We start from the raw sequence: 18405 nt of genomic DNA, 5'->3' as shown, positions 1-18405 counted from the left end.
CAATAGGATCGTGGCTGATTCAACACTCCTCACACCCACGTTCCTGCATTTTCCCATAACCCTTGCTTCCCCTCCTGTCAAGGATATATTTTACTTAACCTTAAATATACACAAGGCTTCTGTTCCCACCAGGTCTTTGTGCCAAAGAGTTCCAAAGACCAACAAGCCTCTGAAAGAAGAACAGAGAAGAGGCACAATACCATAATGTGTACCATCTAGTAGATGCACTGCAGCAACTCATCAATACTCCTTAGACAGCACATTCCAAACATGCCATCTATTGCCTGGAAGGATATGTCTAGCAGATATCTGGGAATTTCATTACCTGCACATTCTCCTCCAAAACGTACACCATCCTGACTTGGAACTAAACTCTTAGTTCTTCATTGTAGCTGGGTCAAGATCCTAGACCTCACTTCCTAACAAAATTGTGGGTGTCCTGCCAGCACATAGACTCCAGTGGTTCAAGAAAAGAGCTCATCACTAACTGCTCAAGGGCAAGTAGAAATGGACAATAGGTACTTGTCTAGCCAGTAATGCGTCACAGGTAAAGAGCCTCTCTAAATCTGAGCTTTGCAAACCAATAAAAAAAAGCAGAACAATCCAGTCTATTTCAATATACCCTTTCAGTTGGATCACACTGTAAACTTTTGCTATAAATTTTGTTCTTACAATGTTATACTCCACAACCACCTGATGAAGGAGCAGTGCTCTGAAAGCAAGTGCTTCCAAATAAACCTGCTGGATTGTAACCTGGTGTTGTGTGATTTTTAATTCTGAGCTGAACAGTTTGGTTTATTACGTGTGGAGCCACAACTAGTTGGTGAACCTAACCCACATTCAGGTTGTAACACAATTCCTATTATTGATCACTAGACTGTGCCATCTTTGAAAACATAAACTGTTTGTGGGATTCAGGTGCTTACAAGGGTTAGGCCCTACATGCCCGACAGTTGGATAGTTGCTGACAGACATTGTCTATATTCATGCATGACTATTTTTGAAGTATTGTACCTCAGCAATAGCAGGTACACTGTCTTCCTCTTCTGAAAGTGGTGTAAAGGCAGAAAAACCAGAAGCAACAGACAAAAAAATGCATCGCATAAATGCATTGCACCCCACACCTTAAGTATGGGGATCACCTATTTCTCCGACTGGCACATCCAAAATGCACATCCAATGCACAGACATTGGTAAGGCCTCATTTGACATACTGTGTACAATTCTGGTCGCCCAGTCAAAGGAAAGATGTTATTAAACTGGAAAGGGCGCAAAAAATAATTGACAAGAATGTTACCTAGACTGGAAGGATTGAGTTATAAAGAGAGCTAGATTGGCTGTGACCTCTTCCCCTGGACCATAAGAGGCCGAGGGATGGCCATATAGAGATTTGAAAATCATGAGGACCATACATAAGGTAAGTAACTAAGGTCTTTTCCCCGGGGTAGAAAAGTCCAAAACCAGAGGGCAAAGCTTTAAGATGACAGGAGAAAATTTTAAAAGGGACCTGAGGAACAACTTTTTTACACAAGGAGTACATTGTACATGTAGAACGAGCTGCCATTGGAAATGGTGGAGGTGGGTACAATAACAACATTTAAAAGACATTTGGACAGGTACATGGAAAGGGAAGGTTTAGAGGGATATGGGCCAAATGCAGGCAAATAGTACTAGTTCAGTTTAGGAAAGCTGGTAGGCATGGATGGGTTGGGCCGAAGGGCCTCTTTCTATGCTGAATGATTCTATGACTCTAATGAATACTAACATTCAAAAGGACTTGAAAAGGAAATCTTTGCAGTGTGGGGATTAATTGGATAGCTCCTTTAAGGAGCTGGCAGAGATTGCCTTTTCAATGTTGGATGATTTGATACATTTTCTGAATAACTTAGTCCCTCTTGAAGAAAAGCCTTCCATTTATATAGCACATTCAATGTTTCAAAATGTGCCACAGTCAATTGTGGAGTGCAGTTACTGCAGTAATGTGGGAACTGAAATTGTCCACTGACAGTAAAGACCAGTCTAGTTTTGGTGATGTTTGTTGGATGATAATTATTGCCAGAGCAAATGAAAAGCTCCCTTGCTCACTTTCACACGAGATGTTTTAAATCCATCTCAGAGAGTAGGTCAGTGTGTCACACTGGGAGAAAATGTTGGAAAGCCCTCTTGCTATAATTGTGGTGGAAAGCCTTGATGCATTCAAACTACTAGGGCGAGTGTCACAAGGGGCACAGGCAAATCCCTAGAAAGATGGGAAGGTGCAATCGAAATTATAACTGGTAGAGTTGTGGCAAATTTGATTTGGAGACCTAATTCAATTCGGTCAATGTTCCACTGGGCATGGCTACGATAAAGGCTTCAAATAAACCAATAGCAATTGAGTGCTTAATCTCAACAGCTGCATTATAGGTGTGTACAGTACTCCTATTGAGACCGTCTGACAGATTCCACCCAGGTAACTTAAAGAGCACATAACCAATCCCAAATGCATCAATATTTAAATGGGCAATAGGTAAAGATTCCTCTGAATCAGATAGAACATTCCTTCCTTTCCCTTCACAATCCCACCCATCTCCCCCACCCGCCATGCGTACGCATACACACACACAGACAGATAAACATGAGGCACGGGCACAGAGACATTCAAAAGTAGTGTACAGTCTTTCATAAGATGACTGGGTAGGTGCCCCGCCCACTCTGAGGCCAAAGTCTACACATACACCTTTAGGAAAATCTAGTACAAACATTTTCACAAACCACACTGCCTGCTGGGTGAGATCTACACAGAGACTGGGCTTTCTCTCCAAAAAGTGAAACAGCAGTGTCCCAGAGAGCAAAGACATTTGGCAGTAACCAGCAGGAGGAAGGAGGCAACGTTTTGACGTGTTTGTTGTGAGAGACCAGAGTTGTCTCTCTGGCAAAGATCTGTATCCTGGTCTGCTCAAATCTGTGTACGAGGGTTGGACCTGTGTCAAGAGAAACCTGTTTGGTCACATTCCCCCAGTGTGACAAGTCCAAAGTGACAGTTCCGTAACCTGCTCTGTTTTAAATAAAACCTGCAACAGGAAGGCTGGGCTAACCTTTTGTTTGTTGGCGCTGGAGGTATTGTTTCGGCGGGTTGATGTGACGAGCTATCCTTACAGTCAGAGGCGAGCCACTGTAAGGTGCTCCTGCGACAGCATAGGGGGAAGATCGAATCCCAGGGAATCCGCTATTACAATCCTGCTGAGTGGCTACAGTGGGAGGGCGCCTCGGCTGACTGGAAACACTACACTGTGAGTCAGTTCAGTTTCTAAAATAATTCCAGCTTTTTTGTTTCTCAACGTTGAAAACTGAGCCGCCTTTTTGAAGCAAAAAACTTGTAAACGTAATCGAAAGTTTATTCACGAGGCTGGTCGACCTTACAAGTTGTCATCAAGGATGAACTTTCAACTTCAATCCTGCTTTGTTAGAAAGATCATAGTTAAGATTTAGATGAAAGAAAAACGAGTGTTGTCCACACTTGCGCCTGTCGGATATTTAGTTGTGAATTGATACAGAATCCTTACCTGAATTCTGTATCAGATTTCATTTGACCATTTGTTTGCCTTCGACAAATTTCTGCTCGTGTTTTGTTTCCGAGTTAATTAAAATTTCCTGTTGGAATATTGAGTTCCTTCCTGCACCTGGAGGTACTGAGCTAGTCATGAGAAGGTACACTTATCCCAATATAGCCTAGAGAAGCATGGAGGTGGCTGCTGACACTGTGATTTGTGTGCCTTGAGTGATAGCAGATAGTAATTCAGGATTATTATTCGTCTATAGTCTAATTTGGGAGGTGGCAAATGTAACCCCTTTATTTATAGAGTCATAGAGATGTACAGCATGGAAACAAACCCTTTGGTCCAACCTGTCCATGCCGACCAGATAGCCCAACCCAATCTAGTCCCACCTGCCAGCACCCAGCCCACATCCCTCCAAACCCTTCCTATTCATATACCCATCCAAATGCCTCTTAAATGTTGCAATCATACCAGGCTCCACCACTTCCTCTGGCAGCACATTCCATACATGTACCACCCTCTGTGTGAAAAAGTTGCCACCTTAGGTCTCTTTTATAGCTTTCCCCTCTCACCCTAAACCTATGCCCTCTAGTTCTGGACTCCCCCAATCCCAGGGAAAAGTCTTGGCCTATTTACCCTATCCATGCCCCTCATAATTTTGTAAACCTCTATGAGGCCACCCCTCAGCCTCCGATGCTCCAGAGAAAACAGCCCCAGCCTGTTCAACCTCTTCCTATAGCTCAAAGCCTCCAACCCTGGCAATGTCCTTGTAACTCTTTTCTGAACCCTTTCAAGTTTCACAACATTTTTCTGATAGGAAAGTGACCAGAATTGCACGCAATATTCCAACAGTAGCCTAACCAATGAGCTAACCAACAGCCGCAGCATGACCTCCCAACTCCTGTACTCAATACTCTGACCAATTATAAAGGGAAGGATAAAAAACCAGAGAGAATTACAACCAGTTAGCTGAACATCAGTAGTGGGGAAAATGCTGGAGCTCTAATATAAAAGGAAGAGCCAGTAGATGGAGTGTATTAGGGTTTTCCGAAGGCTTTTGATAAGGTCCCTCATAAGAAGTTAGTGGGCGGTTTAAAATACATGGGATGGAGGAAATATATTGGCATGAATCCAGAATTGAATGATAGGAACTCGAGAGTGGGAACTAAGGGGTCTGTTACTGAGTGGCAGACAGTAACTAGCAGGGGTACACTTAAGGACCAGAGCATGGCTGTTCACAATGTCTATCAATGACCTAGTTAAAAATCACACACCAGGTTATAGTCCTACAGGTTTATTTGGAAGCACTAGCTTTCGGACCACTGCTCCTTCATCAGGTAACTGTGGAACAGGATCATAAGACACAGAATTTATAGCAAACCATCACAGTATCATGCAACTGAAACAGTATATTGAACAAACATAATTTACTGTTAGGTCTTTCATCTTTTAGAATGGGTTACAAGTTTCAGTTTATTAATATGTCAATCCCAGAACTTCTTTTAAGTCACATTCTCAAGATAACTTAAGGTTTTATTAAAAAAAGGGTGACATCTCAGCTCTGTCAATGCACTAAAGAGTTAGACTCTGTCTGCATCCCAATCTTGAGTCAGACAGGTTCTAGTCCAAAGTGGAGTTTATAAAATATTACATGGATTGACTGCCTGCAAATTGTGTGCTTTTTGAGCAAAATAGAATGTATCTTCAAATACAGTTTGTCAAATGCATATTCACCCCATAGACTTATATGTGTGTGCGTGCATGTGAGGGAGAGAGAGAGAGTGTCTGAGTGCGTGCAAGACAGTGTGTGTTCGAGTGTGTGTGTGTGTGTGTGTGTGTGTGCTTGGTAGAATGTGTACATGAGTGTGATGGAGTATAAACCTGTGAGAGTTTGTGGATGGGTGTGAGTGCGAGGTTATATGTGTGTGTGTCGGAGAGAGAGCATGTGTATGTGAGAGGATCTGCATAAGTTTGTGAGTATGTAGGTGTGTGTGTGTGTGTGTGTGAGAGAGAGGGGGGGAGAGAGAGAGAGAGAGTGTACAATATGGTAGGGTTATGAACCCAAGGTCCCAGTTGAGGCCAGCCTCATGGATACTGAACTTGGCTATCAGCCTCTGCTCGGCCACTGTGCGTTGTTACATATCCCAAAGTCCGCCTTGGAGGATGATCACCCAAAGATCCGAGGTTGAGTGTCCCTGACCGCTGAAGTGTTCCCTGACTGGGAGGGAACATCCTGTCTGATGACTGTTGCGCGGTGACCATTCATCCATTGTCATGGTGGATGAGCTTGGATGTCAGAACCAAATGCAACATTTCCAAGTTTGCCATGACACAAAAGTGTGCAAGATTGTGAGTATTTAAATAGTGAGATAGTGGGACGTGTGGATGTACAAAGAGATGTGGATATCCTTGTACAGCAGTCAGTGACAGTAGACAAGTTGGTCGGACAAGCAATTAAAAAAGTAAATGGTTTATTGGCTTTCATTGCAAGAGAACTTGAGTTTAGAAATAGGGATGTCTTACTACAATTATACTGCACCACACCTAGATCACATCTGGAGTAGCGCTTGAGTTTAGGTCCCTGTACCTCAGAAAAATTTACTTCCTATAGACGGAGTGCAGCAGAGGCTGGTGCTGGGGATGGCTGGACAGTCGTAAAGGAGAAAATGAGGACTGCAGATGCTGGAGATGAGAGTTGACAGTGGGGTGCTGGAAAAGCACAGCAGGTCAGGCAGCGTCCGTGGAGCAGGAGAATCAACATTTCGGACAAAAGCTCTTCATCAGGAGCTCTTCATTCCTGATGAAGGACTCTTGCCCAAAATGTCGATTCACCTGCACCACGGACGCTGCTTGATTTGCTGTGCTTGTCGTATAGGAGATATTAGTTTCACTGAGCCTGTATTCACTCGTATGAAGAAGGATGAGAGGGAATCTGATTGAAATTTATACAATTTTAATAGGATTGGACAGACTGGATGCAGGAGGGATGTTTTCCTTGGGTGGGGTGTCTCCAACCAGGGGATAGAATCTCAGGATATGGGGTAGGTCATGAGATGAGGAAAAGCTTCTTCAAATGGGGAGTGAAGCTGTAGAATTCTCTATCACGGATGACTGTGGAGGCCCAGTCAGTGAATGTCTTCCCAAAAGAGAGACATAAAGTTTTAAATTGTAAAGGCATCAAGGAGTATCAGGAGAAAGCAGGAACATGGCATTGATTAGCCATGATCATATTAAGCAGTAGACCCAAAGGGCCGAACGGCCTACTCCTACCTCTAGTTTCTCCACTCCTTTACTCAAAGTGCTGTCTCAGATATTTTTGTTAATTCTTTCACTGAATGTGAATATTTATGACAAAGCCATTAATTGTTGTCCAGTCCACCATTCGGCACAATGCAGAACTTCCCAAACCTTTTCCCAACCTGACACTGACTTGAAGCTAGAAAATTGAAAACTGTCGCAACCCTCCAGAAGAGGCAGAATGGGGTGGGAAATTAAATATGTGAACAATAGTTATTGATAATGTCCCAAAATCTGGCGCGATCTGTCTTTCTAAGTTCCCTAATGGAAATACTCTTTGTCTTGTGTGGGATCTTGGCATCACTGTCAAATATATTGCTGTGGGTCTGTAGTCACAGGTAAACCAGGCCAGGTAAGGATGGCAGATCATCTTCCCTGGACAGCATTAGTGAACCAGATAAGGTTTTTAAATAATGGTCACAATGATACTAGCTTTTTCATTCCAAATTTCTTTAAATTCGGTTTCGTTATCTGTCAAGATGGGATCCGAACCCAGGTCCCCATTAGATCGGAGCTCTGACCTATCAGACAGTGCCATTTCCAAAATATCACCACCTCCCAAGTAAGTGCATTGACAGTGGATGACCCCCATGGTTGAACAAGTTTATCGAGTGAATAGCTGTACCATAGAAGGTAAGAAGACCCTGGGTTTGGTTATAGGTAAATAAAGTCCAGGTTTGGCAGGGAAACAAAATGCGCAATAGCGGGTAAGCCACTGTAGTGGCATGGCAGCTCAGTGATTAGTACTGCTGCCTCACGGTACCAGGGCCCCGGTTCAATTCCACCCTTGGGCGAACGTCTGTGTGGAGTTTGCACATTCTTCTCCTGACCTTTTGGGTTTCTTCCCACAGTACAAAGAAGTGCAGGTTAGGTGGATTGGCCATGGGAAATTGCCCATAGTGTTCAGGGACGTGCAGGCTTGTGGGTTAGCCTTGGGAAGTGCAGCATGCCAAGGATAAAGTAGGTGGATGGGTCGAGGTGGGATGCTGTTTGGAGAGTCAGTGTGGATTTAATGGTTTGAATGGCCTGCTTCCACACTGTAGGGATTCTTTGATTTGCTAACAGCGCCCTTATTGGAAGCAAAATCATGTGGAGTCTATAGTAAATGGGTTGTCATTGTGCTATGCACTTGCAGATGTAGAATTTCACCTTAAGCCACTGCACTCCCCCGTTGCAATGCCAATTCTACTGAATTCTTGACCTCGGCACTATAATTTATCTCAGCAGTATCTGATTAAATAGACCATTGTGACACCTGCCCACAACACTTGAGGCGACTTTGGGATGAGGACAGGAATAATGTGATGCCCCCTGTTGTGGAATATTCTGCTGCCTCACTGTGAAAGCTCAGACATGACTAACGGCCACTCAAATGAAGCTCAATAGCTGATAGGCATCTGAGGAACTAACAGCCATCAAAGAACCAAACTTCAGGAGCAAAAAAAAGCTGTCGTGAAAAATAAACGTGTGAAAAACTGGCTGAGAGGTCAGTTATTAAATACTGATTAGCAAAGGGTGATATTTAAAACAGTATTATCATTGAAACGAGGTTTATAAATTATCAAATCATTGATAGGAGGTAATAATTTATAAATGTCATGTGAACCTGGGTATTAGGTTACACCCTTGTAATTACTCCCTCCTGTTTTCTATAATGTAAAATATAAGTTTCAGAGTTCAATTTGTATTGTTTAGTTTTTGGCAGCCCTTCTGCCTCTGCAAGTGATATATAGTAAAGAAAGTGTTGACCAGTTTTGTGTTTTATTGGGATTGTTGGAGCAAACTGTTGAGGCTTGACGTTGAATTTCTGTAGTCCTTTGGAGACAGACTGGGAGGTGAGGGTTAGGAAGCTGCTTATAAGACGCAGTGGAAGGACAACCTGATGTTACCAACACCAGAATTCCAGAGATATGATTGTCCAATGAATGGATAATTGTGCTAATTAAAAGTCCTGCCAAGGATCAGGCATTGCCCCATCATATTTATTGGTGTCAGGCAGGTGTGGTGAGACCAGCAAGTGAACAATGGCAGCCTCTCTACGGGTGCCAGGGTTGCGTGCCCAGGGCTGTGTGTGTTTGTGTGTCTGTGAGTGTTTGTACATCTGTGCATTTTTCTGTGTGCGTTTGTACTCATTTAGTCTTTGTGTGTATGTATATGTGAGTGCATGTATATGTGTGTATTTCTTTTTGTGTATGTGTGCATACGTGTGTTTGTATGTGATTATGGGTGTGTGTGTGTGTGTGTGTGTGTGGTGGGCTGACAGGTATTGCCATGAGGGGTTGACCCTCCTTTCAGGCTGCTCTATTGTCCACAGAGGAATCCCTGTTTGCACTGGCCTTCATTGTGGTTATGGCACCATTGCTTGAAGCTGATGCATCCCCTCCCCCAGTCACTAAGCCTGGCTCCTTCCATAATATTCCCCTTGTTTTTGTGAGGGGAATTGTGAATTCAATTTCTCCATTGAGTTATCTCCATAATCGCGCAGCCTCTCCACTGGCTAACATTAATACCGGCTTCTGATGCAGCTGCTGAGCTGGGCTGACAACACTGAGAGGTGGATATTGTCACAAACTGGAGTGCAGCTTTGGCCGGGACTCTTTAATTGCCAGTGAGGTGCCATACATGGATACTGCTGACCAGCTTTCTCCTGCTTTTGTCCTAGCCACAGGACATCTCCTAGTGCAAAAATTTCATTGTTTTTGTGAAGAAATGTTTCAATTGTCTCAGTAATGATGATAAATGGGGACAAAATGCCACGTTGTCACGTGTCAGCTGTGATTCCATGGTAACCCAGAGGCACAATTTGGCAAAATGTTTCAGATCTCTGACTAGTGTTAGAAGTAGAAAAACAGATGTTACTGAAAAAGTTCAGCAAGTCTGTCAGCATCTGTGAAGAGAAATCAGTGTTAACATTTCAGGCCCTGTGACGCTACCACAGAACTCACTGGACCCGAAACACGAACTGTGATTTCCTTTCACAGATGCTGCCAGACCTGCATTTTCAGCAACTTCTGTTTTTGTTTCTGATTTACAGCATCCACAGTTCTTTCGTTTTTTTATTTAGTGTTAGAAGGCATACTATCCGGCTGCATAACAGCCTGGACTATAAGAAATGACAGAAGGTTGTTTGCACAGTCCAGACCAACACGGAAGCCATCCTCTCATCCACGGATTCCATTTACATGTTTTGCTGCTGTGGAAAGGCTGCAAATATCATTAAAGACCCATCCCACCCCAGTAATACTCTCCTCCAATCTCTTCTGTCAGACAGTACATTCAGAAGCTTGAATACATGCACCAGCAGGTTTTCCCTGCCATCACTAGAGTTATGAATGGACGCTCTAACTTTAAATAATGTTGTTCTTGTTAATTTTGATCTTGCCTAGTGCACTCTCTGTGCGGTACAATTTGTATGCCTCTGTCCAAGTCTTTTTTCCTCCCTATGATCTATATGTCCATGCTTACTCTGATCTGCCCGTACTACTCGCAAACAAAGCTTTTCACTGCACCTAGGTACACTTGGCAATAAATCAAATCAAATCCTGTCCTCATCAATATTCATCCTCTAATACAAATCCTGAGATAGATTATCTTCTTACTGTCATATTGCTGTTTGTGGGAGTTCGCTGTGTGCAAATTAGATACTGCAATTCCTACATCACAATAGTGACAAAACCTCTCAAGTACCTCATTGTCCATAAAATATATTTGGACATCTTGAAATCATAACTGCTGCTTTAGGAAGGGCAAGTAATTCTTGTCTGACTGCCCAAGATGAATTTCACTCTTGTAGTGAAAAGTTGAATGTTAGTTCTCATCAATTTTCTTATTTTACGTTACCATTCGAGTAACATATGTACTCTGCTATAATCTTGATGAATGTGGTCAACAGTGTGATAGGGACTAGGCAACTGTTTTTGTAATATTAACTGACACATAGAGTTTGGTCACAAAATCATGAATAGTTCCCTTGCCTTTCTTCAAAATAATGCCATGGGATCTTTCACATCCACCTCGGTAAGCTGATGGGACCTGGGTTTAAGGTCACTGCCAAAATATGAGCTTTCAGTAGTGCAAGGCTCCTTAAAGTACTCCACTCATTTTTAATTTTCAGGCTGCGCTGCGGGTCTTGAATCTTGTGACTTAAAAATGAAAATGTTCCCAACTGAACCACAATCATTTGCTGATACTTCAGAGCTTTAAGAAACAGTTGGTCTTTAAGGGCTGTTGTGATGCACTGGTAGTATTCCTACCTCTAAACTAGAAGGCCTGGGTTCACATTCCACCTTCTCCAGAGGAATGTAATAAATGGTTTGAGTAAAAAGAGCAGCTTTCCCTAAACTTCCAGCCCCAGCCCTTTAGTGAGCTTGCATTTGGACAGTTGACATGAGTACATTGTAAGAACCATCAAGTATTTTTGATACAGCTCCAGAAAACAAACACCCTGCAGCTATCGGAGAGAAAATCCATGTCTCTTGCCTTTTGAATCATACGTGACCTTCTGAGATCTATTATGGCTGATAAATAGCTGTTGGCAATGTAGCATTTCTGATGATCAATTAAGTTTGGTTACACTGAAACTCCACTACCTTTTGTATTAAAAAATGCATCCCTTCTAACATCAAAACAGTAAATAGATGAATGAAATAAGAAACAACAACATGGATTTAAGACAAGAGAAATTTGAGGTTTTTGGTATTTGATAAAAAGTAAATTATTGCCGTAAGGGGAAGATTTATATCATTTTTTATTCAGTTCTAACCTGGTGAATCTGCTTTCAAAATTATTGACATGATTTAAGGCTCCCCTTTAAAAACATGGTATCAATATCTAAATAAAACCACATCAAGATCCAACGTTGAACAGACAAGGTAGCTTCCAGTGTAATTCTGTTTGGCTGATTGTTGACTTCTCTCATGTATGCAGGCAGATGTTAAATTCTTGGATTTCATATTGAGACTGACATTTATGTGGCAATTTTCAGTATGTCACTAGTCAGCAGCCAGTTAATCTGGTTTTGGTGGCATTGGTTGAGGAATACGCATTAGAGTGGGGATTTCCCAAGGATACATGTAGCATCCTTTACACTTACCAGAACAGCTTGATGTAGCTTCAGTTTAACACTGCATTGGAAAACCAGTACTTTTACTATCATGGCTGTCCATCAATAATGCACTGAAGTCTCAGCTTAAATTTGTGCTGTCCACACTGGAACTTGAACTGGCTGCATTTTAAGTAAAGGATAAGACTGCTATGAGCTGAACTAGGCTGTCATTTCTGAAAAGCTACAGGCCAATTCAACATATTCAAATGCTCTGAATAAGGCTCATTGGACCCAAAATGTTAACTGTGTGTTCTCTCTACAGATGCTGCCAGACCTGCTGAGTTTCTCCAGTAGTATGTTGTTGTTTCAAAATATAAGTTGGCTTGTATAAAATACAGTTTATATGTTTTGATGCATGACTTATTTTCTGAATGCTTAACACATCCGAAGATATTTAATAAATGCATTAATATTGATTTCCAATGTAAAGATGGAGGTGGGAGAGTCATACAGAGTCATGGAGCTGTATAGCATGGAAACAGACCCCTCAGTCCAGCCCATCCAAGCTGACCAGATATCCTAAATAAATTTAGTCTCATTTGCCAGCATTTGGACCATATTCTTCTAAACTCTTACTATTCATATACTCATCCAGATGTCTTATAAATGTTATTATTGTACCAGCATCCACCACTTCTGCTAGCAACTCATTCCATACACACACCACTTTCTGTGTGAAAAAGTTGCCCCTTAGATCACTTTAATATCTTTCCCCTCTCACTTTAAACCTACACCGGCTAGTTTTGGACCCCCCCCCCCCGCCCCATCCTGGGAAAAAGACCTTGGAAATTCACCCTATCATACGCCTCATGATTTTATAAACCTCTATAAGGTCACTCCTCAGCTTCTGACATTCCAGGGAAAACAGCCCAGTCTATTCAGCTTCTCCCTCTAGCTCAAACCCTCCACTTCCAACAACATCCTTGTAAATCTTTTCTGCGCCCTTTCAAATTTAACAAGATTCTGGAATCTATAGCAAGTGATATTCTGTGACTCTAATTTGAAGTATTGAACCATTATTCATTTTAAACCTGTAGTAATTTGCTGAGCAGCTGAAATTATAGGGTGATACAGCAAGGAAGGAGACCATTCAGCCTATCAGGTATTTAATGTCCCGTTGGGGAGTTATCCAATTACAACCACTCCCCTTCTCTTGCTAACACCAGTTCAGATCACAACTTGCTATCCAAAAATTGACTGTAGCTGGCTTACCCCAGTAATCCTTCATATACAGAGGAACCTCGGGTATCTGGCATTCAATTATCTGAAATTCAAATTATCTGGACAAGATCGCCATCTCTCAATGCTTGGCTAAACTATGTTATCTGGCGGTCAATTATCCAGCATTTGATTAACCGAACAAAATACTGCCTACACATGTCCTTCGGATAATCAAGGTTCCTTGTAGTAAGACTTTAAGTTTTGAAACATTTTAGTCAGTGAAATGTCAGACTTCAAAAGCATTACAATCAAAGCACATTTTATCATTTGACATATTCAGCATTTTTCCAACAGTGCGCACAGAATTTGTGCCAATGAGTTTACATTCTGAAAATTATTAATAGTAAGGGTACATTTTCATGGAATTTTGAGCATGTCAGTTGCTGCGAATTCAGATCTATACTCCTGTAAGTGAGCAGTACCAGACTTTATTGGCCATATCCATAGACAAATGATAGTATGAGAGGTCATCTTAGGATTGTACAGATTTAGCCTCCAGTCCCATGTGAACTGAGGTCACAGTGGCATATGTTCAGTGACTACTTTTAGTCTAAAGATATCATTAACCCTTTATATCACAGCCAGGTGAGAGATACTGTGAAAATAACTATTTCACTTCTGGAACATCTTATCACCTCGAGGTTAAAATCCATCTACTGAGCCTCAGTAATATGCCTGAACCCAAACTTCAACTAAGCATCTATTGGATCAATGGAAGCAAATCCATTTGTTGTACCAGCCATTCTCACACTCTTCTCAGCTGAAGACCTGTAGTACCCAGGCTGAGAGAGTCTACAAACTCATTTGAGCTAGAACTGTTGTGACTGTAAGAAAACAGAACTTATGTCCCATAGCTGGCATTCATTAAAGCTGAATTGTTGGCAAAGTTCAGGCTGCAGATATTTTGCTGCCTAATTCCAGTTATTATATTTGCATCACATAGGTATAGGGTGGCACGGTGGCTCAGTGGTTCTCATTGCTGCGCCAGGGACTCAGGTTCAATTCCACCCTTGGGCAACTGTCTATGTGGAGTTTGCACATTCTCCCTGTGTCTGGGTGGGTTTTCTCCACGTGATTAGATTAAATTATTTACAGTGTGGAAACAGGCCCAACAAGTCCACACCGACCTGCCAAAGCGCAACTCACCCAGACCCATTCCCCTACCCCTAACACTACAGGTAATTTAGCATGGCCAATTCACCTAACCTGCACATCTTTGGACTGTGGGAGGAAACCGGAGCACCCGGAGGAAACCCACGCAGACACGGGGAGAATGTGCAAACTCCACACAGGGAGTCTTCTGAGGTGGGAATTGAACCCAGGTCTCTGGCGCTGTGAGGCAGCAGTGCTAACCACTGTGCCACCATGCCGCCCACTTTGATTTCCTCCCACAATCCAAAGGATGTGTAGGTTAGGTAAATTGGCTACGCTAAATTGCCCATAGTGTTCAGGGATGTGTAGGTGAGATGCATTAGTTAGGAGTAAAGGTAGTGTAATAGGGGAAATGAGTTTGGGTAGATTACTCTTCAGAGGGTGGGTATGGACTTGTTGGGCCAAAGGCCTGACCCCACACTATAGGGATTCTATGATTCAGAGAAGGTCATATACCAAGAACATTGTAAATTGTCAATACAATGGGTGATACCTCTGAGGTAATATGGACATTTTAAAATTATATTTCCAAAGTTTTTTTTTCAAAAGTGGGCTGGATCAAGGTTAAGTGGCTGTTAAGAGAATGTTACACTTGTGAAGGGACTTTGAACAATGACCCTTCAAAATGGGGCAAGAGGCAAGGCAAAACAGATGAAACTGTAACTTGTGTAACTGTTGTAACTGTAAAGATAATAAGGGGATGATCACCCCCGCCCAACTCGATAAGAAGCCAGCCCCTGTGAATAATGCCCCAAACTGCGGGCAGATTTTATATTTTTCCCTTTGAAGAAATAAAGTAAATAAAACATCAGTTTCAAATCTACTAGAATGTGCTAGTGGGATTGAAAATCTAAATATGAATCAGCCTGGGTTTGAGCATTAGTGTTCTGTGAAGAAGAAGAACTATCTAGAAGAACTATCCCCTACTCAACCCTGTGTTGCAGGCAAAAACTCTGTCACTCCGAGTGCTAAAAGTCAGCTAGCTAGCAGTCAGACAAAAGAAATGTGGGCAATAGATGATCTCTCTCAGGCTGAATACTGGAATTCAATCATGATTAAAAGAAATCGGAGCTGCAGAATCTCAACCAGTCTGCAAAACTAAGGATTATGAAACCGACTGCTTAACTATCAATGTTTACATTCCCAATAACCTCTGTTGCAATGGCCACAACTATGCACTCTTTGCAAACAATTCAGAAACTGATTTTTTTTCACCTTTCTCTTTTTGGACTCACTTCTTATTTCTAATCAACGTTGCGTTACTAATTCTTCTCATCTTTAGCAATTAATAAATTCACGCTTTTTGTTAACTCAAGAAAGCCTAGTTAACTTGGCCCTTTTTAAAACTTAATTTCATTTTAAGTCTGAGAGCAAGGCATCCCCAAACCACAAAGGTATCTTTTCTAAATTAATCTTGTTGCAACCAGCAAGGGGTGAGTGAGTAAAGAAAGGAGGTCAGTTCATCCCTCCCCATCCTCCTTAGCAGTTTGGGATGTCTCAACTAGAATTCATTCATCTCATCTGGTTCAATTCTGGTTACTACATTACAGGAAGGATGTGGAGGCTTTGCAAACAATGCAGAAAAGGTTTACCATGATACCGCCTGGATTAAAGGGTATGAGTTATAAGGAGAGGTTAGAAGAACTTGGGTTGTTTTCTCTGGAGTGGCAGAGACTGAGAGGAGACTAGATAAAATTACATGTAGTTCTATAACACTAGTTGTGTTCCAACGAAACCTCGCTTAATAGAAAATGGCTTAATATAAATAATGGGACCTAAGGGAAAAGTGGGGTTCGAGACAGACTATCACAAAATATCACTCACGATGGCTCAAAAATTACCCAAAAGTCTAATACAAGGTGTAGCACAGCCTGAATGAAGATTGAAATCATAGTTATTAATGAAACAAAAATAAATTTAACACAGCACGTTTAGAAAACGTAAAAAAGCTGCTCTCTGTATAATACCTCTCACAGAAAGCTGCTCTGTTATAGAGTCATAGAGATGTACAGCTGAAATCGCACATGTGCAGAATGGCATGAAGACTAATGAATGGCACATTACGCATGCATGGACATCGATGCACATGCAGAATGGTACAGACATTGGCGTAGGCACAAAACGGCGTGGAGATTTCAATGTGCGCATTGGTGTATACACAGAACAAAGCATGCAAACCAATCCCTGCTGGCATTGCACTATTACCACCGGAGATAAATATTCTCTAAAACACCATTCCCTAATTCTTCAGTGATGTGAAAGACAAATCGTGCTGCCAAAACATGTGTCATCCCAGAACTACCTGTGTGAGATAGGGTTGACAGTCAGAATCTTCTTCCCGAGCTGAATTGTCTAATACTCAGGGGCATGCAGTTAAGCAGAGAGGAAGATGTTCAAAGGAAATGTGAGGGGCATGTTTTTTATACAGGGCGTGGTAGGAGTCCGGGATATGGCTACCGGGGTAGTGGTAGATGCAGATACGATAGGGCCGTTTAAAGGGCTTTTAGACAAACACAAGAAACTTTGCATTATATATTAATGATCTGGATGAAGGAACTGAGGGAATTCTGGCTAAGTTTGCAGATAATACAAAGATAGGTGGAGGAACAGGTAGTACTGAGGAGGCAGGGAGGCTGCAGGAGGATTTGGAAAGGTTAGGTGAGTGAGCAAAGAAGTGATAGATGGAATACAGTGTGGGAAAGTGTGAGATCATGCACTTTGATAGAAAGAATAGAGACATAGACTGTTTTTTAAATGGGGAGAAAATTCAGAAATCTGAAGTGCAAAGGGACTTGGGAGTTCTAGTCCAGGATTCTCTTAAGGTAAACTTGTGGGTTGAGTCAGTAATTAGGAATGCAAATATAATGTTGGCATTTATTTCAAGAGGACTAGAATATAAAAGCAGAAATGTACAGCTGAGGCTTTATGAAGCTCAGGTCAGACCATATTTTGAGTATTGTGAGCAAATTTGGGCCCATACCTCAGGAAAGATGAATTGGCCCTGGAGTGGGTCCAGAGGAGGTTCACAAGAATGATCCCAGGAATGAAAGGCTTAACATATGAGAAACATTTGAGGACTCTTGATCTATACACGATGGAGTTTAGACAGATGAGGTGGGATATAATTGAAAGTAACAAAGTACTGAATGGCCTGGAACAGAGTGGACATTAGGAAGATGTCTCTACTGGCAGGAGAGACTAGGACCCAAGGGCACAGCCTTAGAGTATAGGGAAAACGCTTTAGAACAGAGGTAAGGGAAGCTTCTTCAGCCAGTTGGTGGTGAATCTGTGGAATTCATTGCCCCAGAAGTGCTATGGAGTATATTTAAGACAGAGATAGACAAATTCTTGATTGTCAAGGGGATTAAGGCTTTCAGGGAAAAAGCAGAAGAACGGGGTAGAGAAACAAATCAGCCATAATTGAATGCCATGCAGACTTGATAGGCTTAGTGGCCTAATTTCTGCTCCTATACCTTATGGTCTTATGAATAGAGGAATATGGACCAAGGGCAGACAGAAGTATTCTTTTAAATTGGTGTCATGTTCAGCACAACATCGTGGGCTGAAGGGCCCGTTTCTGTGCTGTACTGTTTTATGATCTATGTCCTAACTGTTTACCAAATCAGACTGAATTTGTTCAACACCTTTTCCATCTTTAGTAAACAGTGTAGACCATGTCTGTCAGATTGTGATCAATGAGTGTGTGCCTTAAGAATGTGACAGCATTCTGAATTATGTGAACTCAGTATGGTAGAGTGTTGGTTGGATGGACTTCATTGTTAATATCTACTCAAACCCTGGAGGATTGTGGTGTAACTAATGGGGAACGAGCTGTTTACTTTTGAGATCTCTGTAGTCCCAAAGATATAAAGTAAAGGAAGAGAGAAGGAACGTGCATTCAAATCGTTTATGACCACAGTTTGTCGCAAAATGATTTACAGTCAATGCAAGTGCTTTAAAGTTTAGTCACAGTGGTCATGTAGAAAACAGAACAAACTGTTTGCAGACAGTAAGATTCCCAACGTGGCAAAATTATGAGCAGATAATCTACTTCAGTGATATTGGTTAAGAGATAAACATTGGCCAGTGCTC

At 41.9% G+C, this 18405-nt stretch overlaps 1 protein-coding gene and 1 long non-coding RNA gene across 15 annotated transcripts in view; one reads left to right on the top strand and one right to left on the bottom strand.

The window, feature by feature from the left end:
• The window catches only part of LOC140465899 (uncharacterized), a 73737-nt gene extending 70537 nt beyond the window's left edge, over positions 1 to 3200 (bottom strand). The window contains exon 1 of the long non-coding RNA XR_011955181.1: positions 3078 to 3200. This is a non-coding gene — a long non-coding RNA (uncharacterized lncRNA). The remainder of the gene's footprint in view (positions 1 to 3077) is intronic.
• The window catches only part of LOC140465897 (supervillin-like), a 242531-nt gene that overhangs the window by 57513 nt on the left and 166613 nt on the right, over positions 1 to 18405 (top strand). For 2 of the 14 annotated variants that reach the window (XM_072561816.1, XM_072561806.1), the window contains exon 1: positions 3194 to 3272. The exons of 10 other annotated variants lie outside the window; for them this stretch is intronic. The gene's annotated coding sequence lies outside the window, so the exon portion shown is untranslated. Of the gene's footprint in view, positions 1 to 3127; positions 3273 to 18405 lie in introns of those variants that run through there. 2 more of the 14 variants (XM_072561817.1, XM_072561804.1) reach the window with 2 other exon arrangements.

Source organism: Chiloscyllium punctatum, chromosome 42, assembly GCF_047496795.1.
Source record: "Chiloscyllium punctatum isolate Juve2018m chromosome 42, sChiPun1.3, whole genome shotgun sequence".
NCBI lineage: Eukaryota > Metazoa > Chordata > Chondrichthyes > Orectolobiformes > Hemiscylliidae > Chiloscyllium > Chiloscyllium punctatum.
Note: the sequence above shows the minus strand (reverse complement) of the source record. Positions and strands in the feature narration are given on the sequence as shown.